The sequence below is a fragment of the Macrobrachium nipponense genome, chromosome 16 (assembly GCF_015104395.2).
Source record: "Macrobrachium nipponense isolate FS-2020 chromosome 16, ASM1510439v2, whole genome shotgun sequence".
Lineage (NCBI taxonomy): Eukaryota > Metazoa > Arthropoda > Malacostraca > Decapoda > Palaemonidae > Macrobrachium > Macrobrachium nipponense.
The window spans coordinates 8,612,362-8,623,466 of NC_087209.1; positions in this window are offsets into that span (position 1 = coordinate 8,612,362).

The following is an 11,105-nucleotide window of genomic DNA, read 5'->3' on the forward strand; positions in this document are numbered from 1 at the left end:
TACGTGTACAAATGTCCCACACCTATTACCTAGCATCCATAGATCCTATCCACGGAGAAACTGGGGCGAAGACAGGTATAAAATGTTGTTGTTATTGTTCAGATGATGAAGAACCCTTTTCATAAAGAACAAGCCCCATACATCCTATCCCCGGAGAAACTAAAATTCAAGCTTCCAAAGAATATGTTCTTTTGTGCGTTTAATGGCTCTTTGACAAGCGTCATAACATGACTACAAAAATTTTGAATTAATGAGTTAAAAGCTGCCTCGAACCTGAATTAAGAGCCATACATTTAAATAATCTGAGGAATATACACTTTTTTCTTTAAGTTTTTATTCAATAAATTATCTACAAAACATTACAATAAATCCAGAACTACTTATATTTTCATTTAAAATGCATTGCATTAAATGTTTCAAAAATTCTGTGTGAAATATTTTAACAATTTCTCTTTCAAAATGGCCTTGATATCTCTCTGGTTTTTTATAATGGAAGCTTTTATTCTATTTATAATCTAACGTTCAGGCACATTCTTGTCTTTGAACATCCATATATTTACAATGTAACTTGGCAAAATTAAAGTTGCAGTGTTCCCTTGTTTCCTCGATGACTCTGGGAAATCAAAATACATAATTCTAATGAAATTGCAGTGAACAAAATTACAAAATAGCTTCAAAATTCCTTTCAACCATATTATTACGTTTGCAATTTTCTTGGAGAAATATACCATATGAATATTTGATTCCTCAGCATCACAAAACTGGCAATGAGAGTCTTGAATTATTTTCATTTCTTTTAACCTTTTTTACTGGGTAATATTTCGTGAATTATATTTATATATTATTTCCCTATCAGCAGCAGAAAGAAGTTTCATGTTGATGTTTTCCCAAATCAGAGGCCAATTATAAAGGGGATATCTACTCTCAACAGTTGGCTGTACATTTGGCAATAAGTTCACATATATATAGTTCTCGATTTAAGAAAAGGAAAATTCTGAACTGTTTTCCATTTTCGAACTGTTACTAAGACCTCAGAATACATAGGCGTCATTACACATGAATTGTCTGTGTTAAATTTCCGGTAAACAAGCCCTTCATATGTGAATTGTTATAATAATTTGACATAAAATTGTATTTCTCATCACAGTGTAACTTTAAGAAAGAGGCAGCTAAAATACTTTTGTGTTTCATAAAAGACTTACCATTCTTTTCCCTCCTTCAGTCTTTGACATTTTTTCCCCCAAATGTAAACGAAAATTTCTTTGCTTATTAGTTTTGCATATTTGACAAGCAAAGGGTAAAATTGGGAAACATACCATGTCTTTGAAAAAATCAAGGTATTGACAATAACAGCTTTTTGATGAAATGTAAGTCTTCTGTTGTGAATGCTCGCCAAAGTATTCTTAATTTTACATAATATATTTGTCCACGAAGAGTTATTAACCATTTCGTAATTATCAGAAAATAAAATTCCCAAAGTTGTAAAAGAACCTGTATATCCTTGAAGCCATGATAAAGGCCAAACAGACCTATCACCCCATGGGCCTAATCCATATATTTGCGTCTTATTTTTATTTAGCATGCAACCAGTGACTGCTTCAAATTTAGACACTAATGTGCTAATCTCCAAAATTCCCTCATCACTGGCAACGAAAATACTTGTATCATCGGCAAACCCAAGAATTTTAGGGTGGTTATCATTTGGTAAGGGCAGGTGTTCAATACAACTATTTCTTTTTGTACAGAGGTTCCTGGAAAACAGCATAAAGGAGCACAGAAAGAGGGCAGCCTTGTCGGACTCCCCTCTCCACACTAAAATATTTACCGATGTTACCATTAGCAATGCAACAACTTCCAGTATTCGTGTACAATATCTTAATGCAGGAAATCAGTTCATCACAAAAACTTAGTCTTTCAAGAATCCGAAGTACGAAATTAATATCAACACGGTCAAATGCTTTCGACCAATCAAGATTTAAAATAGCACCATGAACTCTTTTCTCACTACAATAATACACAATATATCTAATTAAAGTATTACATGTATTTATGGATCTTCCAGGCACACAAAATTGTTCGGGTCTGATAAGGTTGAAGATAACTGTTTGCATTCTTTTCGCCGATATCTTAGCAAGTATTTTATAGTCACTCTCATCGGTGCCTTTCGATATGAGAGGGACCAATGCAATACTCTGACTCTTGGAGAGAGTTTTCATTTCCATAATATTTTCAAGCAACAACTTTAGTTCATCCTTAATATCTTCCCAAAATACCTTATAAAATTCTATTGGGATGCCATCTATACCAGGACATTTATTGTTAGCAATGGAACGAATAACATCACGTATCTCTCTGAGAGATATACTCTTATGAAATATATCATTATCAGAATCAGTCAATTTTTTCTCCACAAACTGCATAAAGAAGTTTTGCATAGGTACATCACAAATGTTTTTCCGGTAAAGTTTTTGGTAATACCTGAACACAATGGCCTGGCTATTTGTAAGAACAGTGCCTTCATCAAGATTCAGAATTATGTTTCGTTCAGTGACTTTCTGTCATGACCTTTTTACTATGCATTTATTGCTCTTTGCTGTCCAAGAAGGTAAGAGGAGGCTTTTTCCCCTTCAATCCTGTCTTGAATTCTCGATCGTACTTTCACCCCTTCTAAAATCTGAAATTTTGAATTGTTTATGTCTTTGAGAATAGTAATATCTGCATAATCTGAGCTTCCTGACACATTAAGTTTCATGTATTGTTTCCTTAGTTTTGCTTCGAAATAATTGATGACCCCAAACTTCTGCCTGCTAATCCTTTTACCTTCTCCGACGAAAAATGGTTTTATTTCTGGTTTCACCAAATCATTCCACCAATTACTGGTATGATAGAAATTCCTTTTACGTGTTTTCAAGAATGTCCACAACCTTCTAAACTTTTCTTTAATTTCCTCGTCCTTTAGTAAACTAGTATTAAGTTTCCAAAATGAGTTCCCAATACTAATGTTTGGATTAATCTTGATTTCGCAAATGACAGCGGAATGATCAGAAAAGGACACAGGTAGCATTTCGCTTGAAATTACATTGTCTCTGAGCGTCTGACAGTACAATCTATCAATGCGCGAACCGTAGTTTGTGTGTACATAAGTATACTGGGGTTCCCTGTTATGCAAAAACCATGCATCATTAAGCCTAAGGGTCCTAATTATTCTGAGCAGTGATTTTGACACGTTTGATTCACTATTATTAGAATTGTCTCTAGGACTCAAAACACAGTTCCAATCACTTCCCATAATAGCATGGCTATTATCATACCGTAAGTAGTAAGGCAATTCCTTATCAAAAAGCTCTTCCCGTTCCCTTGTATGATTATGACCTGAAGGAGCATAAATGTTAACAATGCGAATCTTACTACCATCCACCTCACTATGTACATAACATATTCTAGAATCTCCACTTCTTTCAACATGCTTAATTACAAAATCTAAAGACTTCTTGATGAGAATACAGGTTCCACCTTTAAGACAAATGGCTGGATTGAAAATGATACTATACCTGTTTGACAAAAACTCTATATCTTTAATATACGGACTAAAAGAATGTCTATTTTGTTGAAGGTATTAAATGAGTGTAGCATCTCTTGTTTCATTCTATCATTAATACCGTTAATATTAAGGGTGGATATCCTAATGAATGTCAGTTATTATGAGATTTTCTTTTACTCTTTTTTGTTGCATTTTTACGTTGCTTTCGCTTTGTGTTTACTTTCATGTTTTCTACAATGCTTGAATTACAGTCAGACTCATCGGTCACTGTGGTTTCATTATCATTATTACATTTTTGACCAGCTGGTATTTAATTTTCTATTGAGCAACTACTTTCTTGTTCTGACATCGTGTCACTAGCACCTTTAAAATAATTGGAACTATTAAAGGGTGGTAACATTAAATCACCTGTCGGATTTTGTATATCATCTTGACCCCTGAAGGGGAGGATTGAGCTAAATAAATCTTGACTCATAGGATGCGCTGTGTCGGTGTTACTTCTGTCTTCGCCAACGTTGCCTTCAAAATGCCTTGATTCCTCCATGACGTCACAAGATTTCATATCATTCTCACTAGGTGAAGCTTCAACAGGATTCCTGCCGGGTGAACAAACGTTCGTCTCCTCGGATATTGTTCCGTAGGTTGCAACAAGAGGTACTGCATCAGTCTCAGTAGTTCGTTGTACGATGACGCAACTTGCAATCAATACGTCTGTCCCACCATTATGCTCTAAGGTCCCATTTACAGGGGCAAAACTGTTTTCTTCAGATACAGTTGGAGTAATGTCAATGTCATCACGCAGGTCAATCAAATGGTAGGTATCCATCAGCGTTTTGGATTCGGTTTGCACGGCTGGTTGGTCGTTGGATGCTGGGTTACTTCCGACTTCGACAGGACGGTCATAAGTAGAAGTGCTCTGGGGCATCCCTTCACAAGTTCGAACGTCTACTGGGTCCTGGTGGTTTACTGGCATTTCATCTCCTTTATTTTTTTGATTGCTGGATAAATGAGGGAGTCTATTTCACTAATGATATTTAGTCTTTGTGTAATTCCAACTTCACATTCATTAGCAAAATGGCTGGTTTGCCCATAAAGTCTACAAGTTTTAGTCTGCCCTTTATAGTATATATAGATATAAACCTTGGCGCATTCAACATATAAGAAGAAAGGAATCTGTAGATTAATATCCATCGAAACTGTTCTAACACCATTATCAATACCTTTGTATCTTCCCTGACTTCGAGTGTTCTTCTTCACATAACCCACTGTTCCGTATCTGGAAAGACTGTCATTCAGCATAAAGTCAGTCATTTCAAAAGGCACATTTTGCACTGTCAGGTACGACCTGTAAGTTGACAAATCCTCAACTCGGATTTTTAGGTCGTTTCTTACACCGATTTCTTTGCCACCGAAATCTTCACAAATGTTTTCATATTTCTCTCTTGAGCTTAATTTAACAATTAACTTAGTTTTCCACAATTCTGCAATGCCCTCAATTTCATCGTCCTCTATACGTAAAGTATCATCAAGAAGTAAGGGAATGTCGTCTTCATAAATTGCACCCACTAAGTATCTAATACCTATGGTATTAATTCTTTTCAACCTTGGCGCATTCATTCTGGAGACAGAAAACGGAAGAGTCACTGCATCTGGTTTTCGCTGGGCACAAATGACTGTGCGTCGTCGCCAACTTTACAACTCGCTAAAGTTGGCCATAGAGACGCCTCGAACATAGCCCGGGGGCATATGGTTTTCCGGGCCGGGAAACCGGGGCAAAGAGTCCTGCTGTTTTGCACCTAAATAAATGCTAAGTTCACATTCCTACTTTACTTAAAGGAAGGTTAAATAGTCACTGCATGTTCACACACCTGTGGGTACATTTAAAACGCCTTCAGTTCCTTAGAAGTCGTATAACACTCCTGTTTCCTTGACAGAAACCACAACACAACCTGGCCCTCTGCCGAGCGATCGTCCTTCCTTCGAATATAAACTGGGTCTCACTACTAGCTATCGTCTGCTACTTAGTAGGCGAGCAATTCACCTGTGATCACGGTTGTTCCCTCAATTCAGTCTGTTGCAGATTCGTGATACTCATTCAGGAGGTACTCGAGTAATTGTTACGTGAATTACAGAATGACTGGTGGATTAAGTTACGAATTCACGATGTCCATTGATCACCAATGTCACCCAAATTGAGTATCAGTAAATAAACCCAAAATTTTCGAGGATTTTTAAGACATCAAAGGCGACATCTCGGTTGAAGGTATTACCTCGCGTCCAGCTGTGCGATTTCCCGCACTTGTATTTTAGTTTATTATGGGACCGTAAATATTGTCTGATCTACTTTTGCTTCTTTTAACGACCGGTTCCCTTGTTTTATAATCAACTTCACGCGAAAAGTGAAATCGAACAGATTCCCGAAAGCTCTCTGTATAGATCTATTGTTAAATATATTTACGCGTGTGTAGCTGTAGATTTGTTTCTTCATAATTATCGTTCTAACAAGCACCTATCCTACTGGGAATTTAGAGCACAATAAATCGAGATAGCTGGATCTTTGCCCCGTTGCCTGAGATCGTAAAAGGCTGTCGGAGGTGGTCTGTCTGTGTTGGTTTAAAAGAGTCCAGTTATCCACATCAGGTCGGTCACGTAGTACCCCCCTTCAGCACCTTCCTACACTTACGGTAAAAATTCTGCTACGGACCCCCACCACAAATATGCTGTTCAAGAACCTATGATTTTATGATAAATTTGGAAAGCCAATTCTCTCTCTCTCTCTCTCTCTCTCTCTCTCTCTCTCTCTTTTTTTTTTTTTTTTTTTTTTTTTTTTTTTGAAAAAGTTTACAAGTCAATTTTGAAGAATGGCACAGTGTTATTTCAACTCCGAAGGACTTTCCAATCTACAAGATAGTTTTGAAAAATGCAAAATTCTGGATCCTGTGACCACTTAACACTCCTCCGAAGGACATTTCCACGCTAGCCAATGGTTCACCAAGCATACAAAACCTACAGCACCAACAACATCCCCTAAGAATGTGGGAAAAACTAACCTGAATTAAATGCCTTCTTCTTTTACCAAAGTCATTTCCTTTATCTCGTGAGCATTTGTTTACAAAAACGACCACTGCTCTTCGTGTTTAGAACTACACTGAGTCTTCCAAAGGAAGGACGGGAGGAATTTCTTTGACCAATCAAAGGCCTACACCATCACCAGTGTTTCTAACGCCTCCTTTCATTGGCTGGAATCTTTGGGTTTTGGCGAAGCCTTTTCATAAACGACTTCCCACTCGCTAGTTGAAGATTATTTTTACATACATCCAGTATTAAGTAAACAATTTATTAACAGGTAAATGAATGGACAAGACACTATATAAATAAAATGAATGGGAATACTCTTCAGAATTCAACATAATAATCATTAAGATATTAGTCACGCAGCCCGGATCGTTGAGATACAACGAACGAGATACCGACTGTAACCCCTACTCGTATTTAGGAGTAGAGTAAACTGTGAAACTGGCCGTCTGCCGAAAATACATGGGTGGCTTACTTAACAACCACTACTAATTGTTTGTTAGATTTTGGGTCTAGATCCTACATATGAGATACCAGATGAAACTAATATATAATATATCCGCACACTCTACTGATTAAGAATGACCAGTGACAAGACATTTTGGAGGGTTGGGTTCCCCCTGACATATTCACTGAAAAGGGGGGGTTAATTGGATCTAGATCCAACTTAGGAGATAACGAGTAAAATTTACATTATAATAGCACTGCACATCCTAGAATGCTGTGGTGGTAATGACAGACATTTTAGTGGGTGGTTACCCCCTGATAGACACCCCACAACGTGTGGGGAGGGGGAGGAGGAGATAGGATCTGCATCCAACATTGGAGATGCCAAGTAAAATCTGTACTACAATAGAAATGCACATCCTAGAGTACTGCGGTGGTAATGACAGACATTTAATAGGATAGTTACCCCCTGATAGACACCCCACAACGAATGTTGGGGAGGGGGAGGCAGGATCTTCATCCAACATCGAAGATACCAAGTAAAATTTGTACTACAATACCACTGCACATCCTAAAATGCTGTGATGGTAATACCAGACATTTTAGTGGGTGGTTACCCCCTTACAGACACCCCACAACGAGTGGGGAGGGGGAGACAGGATCTGCATCCAACATCGAAGATACCAACTAAAATTTGCACTACAATAGCACTTCATGTCCTAGAATGCTGTGATGGTAATGACAGACATTTTAGTGGGTGGTTTACCCCTGACAGACACACCCTAACAGGTGGGCAGGAGGAAGGGCAAGCCCCGATAATTAATGTCTAGACTAGTATAGTAGACTAATATTGACCCGTATTATACATGTCTGTGATATATTTGATAAATATTTTTATCCTTTCTTATCTTTTGTATTTATTTAACACAAAAATTATTTATTTGTTTCATATAAATAACAGTCTATTGTAGGCACATAATAATTCGGTCATACTATTATTTTGTCAAGCAAGCAACTGCCTTCAATTATAGTACTCGCTTTAGCTTTGTTTACGAGATGAAAATTAATAAAGCGGTGGCTGGAAGACTGGCACTGTAAAGTAGCATACAAGTTCTTATCATTATTAGAGTTATTGCTGTAAAATGTCTATATACATAACATTTGTTAAATAGAGTAATACGCACCCATTAAATAGAGAGTAATCCATATGTAATATATATGCTATAGTCAGGGTACAGATCATAATAAATGCGCTATAGCCTACTCGGTTTGTTTTATCGAAGCAGGACTACGTTCTTTTGGTTTCAACTGACTTTCATACTAATGAAATCATGGATACATTTTTCTATTATCAGTTTTATGGATGAATATTGTTGTTACTATAGTCGATTGTTTTTTCGGCTGGTGTAAAATTCGTCAGATATAATACACCTAGCTGAGGAAGGACACAGAGGATCTCTGTTCTTTAAACAATATCTCCACACACCAAGTTATTTCGAACATTTCCATTCTCTCAAGAAGATTATGAATAAATATAAGAGCAAACTAGACCAAAAAAATAATCACCTAGCATTAATGTAAAGAAAACAAGAGAAATGAAAAATTAGTGCGATTGTGAATTTTTTGTATCGTTAATGTGTAATGAGTAAGTGTTTAGCAAATTGTTAGGGTTTAGTGAGCAAGCGTTTAGTGAATGTTTATGAGTAAGTGTTTGATGAATGTTTAGGGTTTAGTAACTGTTTAACGTGTCAGTATTCAGTGAATGTTTACTGAGTCTTTAGCGTTTTTGTGAATGTTATTGAATGATTATTTCGTGAGGTAATTTTTCTCTGTGAAATTGAGTCGAATAATAATAATAATAATAATAATAATAATAATAATAATAATAATAATAATAATAATAATAATAATAATAATGTGGCGCCGTGGCAGTGGGTTAGGTCGTCAATGGACTGATTAAGTTAAGTTAAGCAACATTGGGGCTGGTTAGTCGTTGGATGGGTGACCGCTCTCCTCGGCGTTGATTCCTTGGGAAAGGATCTTTACCATAATTTCCTCAGTCTACTCAGGTGTAAATGAGTACCTATCAGTAGAGGAAGAGACCCCATATAGACTCCACTTTTCTAGCCCCGCCCCCCGCCCCCCACCTCCCAAGGGGAACGTGGCCTACCCCCCTCCCCCCCTCCTGATAGGCTCATGTACATACGTGAGGCCTAAAAAGGGGCGGGGCAACCCCCAAAACCTCCAAAAGGGGCGTGGCCACCCCGACCCCATATAGACTCCATTTTGTCTGGGGGGCGTGGCCACCCTGACCCCATATAGACTCCACTATTCTGGGGGGCGTGGCCACCCCTGACCCCAAATTGACTCCATTTGTATTATAAGCTCATGTACGTACATGAGCTCATAATTGACTCCATTTGTATGATAAGTTCATGTACGTACATGAGCTCATAATTGACTCCATTTGTCTTACAAGCTCATGTACGTACATGAGCTCATATTAGGGGGGCGTGGCCTCCCCTAACCCCAAATCGACTCCACTTTTCTACCCCTGTGACGTCACGTAACTCTAAGGGAATAAAACCATTCTTTCAACCCTCCACTATTCTGGGGGGTGTGGCCACCCCAGACCCCAAATTGACTCCATTTGTATTATAAGCTCATGCACGTACATGAGCTCATAATTGTCTCCATTTGTATGATAAGTTCATGTACGTACATGAGCTCATATTAGGGGGGCGTGGCCTCCCCTAACCCCAAATCGACTCCACTTTTCTACCCCTGTGACGTCACGTAACTCTACGGGAATAAAAACCAACATTTCAAGCCCTCACCCCAAATTGAATCCACCTTTCCTACCCCCTGTGACATCACATAACTCTACGGGAATAAAAACCAACATTTCAAGCCCTCACCCCAAATTGACTCCACTTTTCTACCCCTGTGATGTCACATAACTCTCTGGGAATAAAACCATTCTTTCAACCCCTGACCCCAAATTGACTCCACCTTTCCTACCCCCTGTGACGTCATGTAACTCTACGGGAATAAAAACCAACATTTCAACCCCTCACCCCAAATTGACTCCACTATTCTACCCCTGTGATGTCACGTAACTCTCTGGGAATAAAACCATTCTTTCAACCCCTGACCCCAAATTGACTCCACCTTTCCTACCCCCTGTGACGTCGCGTAACTCTACGGGAATAAAAACCAACATTTCAAGCCCTCACCCCAAATTGACTCCACCTTTCCTACCCCCTGTGACATCACATAACTCTACGGGAATAAAAACCAACATTTCAAGCCCTCACCCCAAATTGACTCCACTTTTCTACCCCTGTGACATCACGTAACTCTCTGGGAATAAAACCATTCTTTCAACCCCTGACCCCAAATTGACTCCACCTTTCCTACCCCCTGTGACGTCACGTAAATCTACGGGAATAAAAACCAACATTTCAACCCCTCACCCCAAATTGACCCCACTATTCTACCCCTGTGACGTCACGTAACTCTCTGGGAATAAAACCATTCTTTCAACCCCTGACCCCAAATTGACTCCACCTTTCCTACCCCCTGTGACGTCACGCAACTCTCCGGGAATAAAAACCAACATTTCAACCCACCACCCCAAATTGACTCCACTTTTCTACCCCTTTTGTTGAACGTCACGTAACTCTACGGGAATAACTAAAAACTTGACCCCACCCCGACCCCAAAGTAGACTCAGTTCACTGTTTTTTGCGACTCATGTCCCCTTAATTGTTTTCAAAGTAACCGGGATGTTTACCTCATCCTCCTCCTATAAAACTCTAAATTTATATATGCACATTGCGAATATATTTCTTCTCTCTCTCCTCTCTCCTCCCGCCCTCGCTCTCTCTCTCTCTCGTCTCTCTCTCTCTCTCTCTCTCTCTCTCTCCCTCTCTCTCTCAGCCGTTACATTTTGTTTTATATATATATATATATATATATACACAGCTGCTTAGATATTCAGAGTATCATGATAAAAGGATATTTGGCGACTGACTTCATC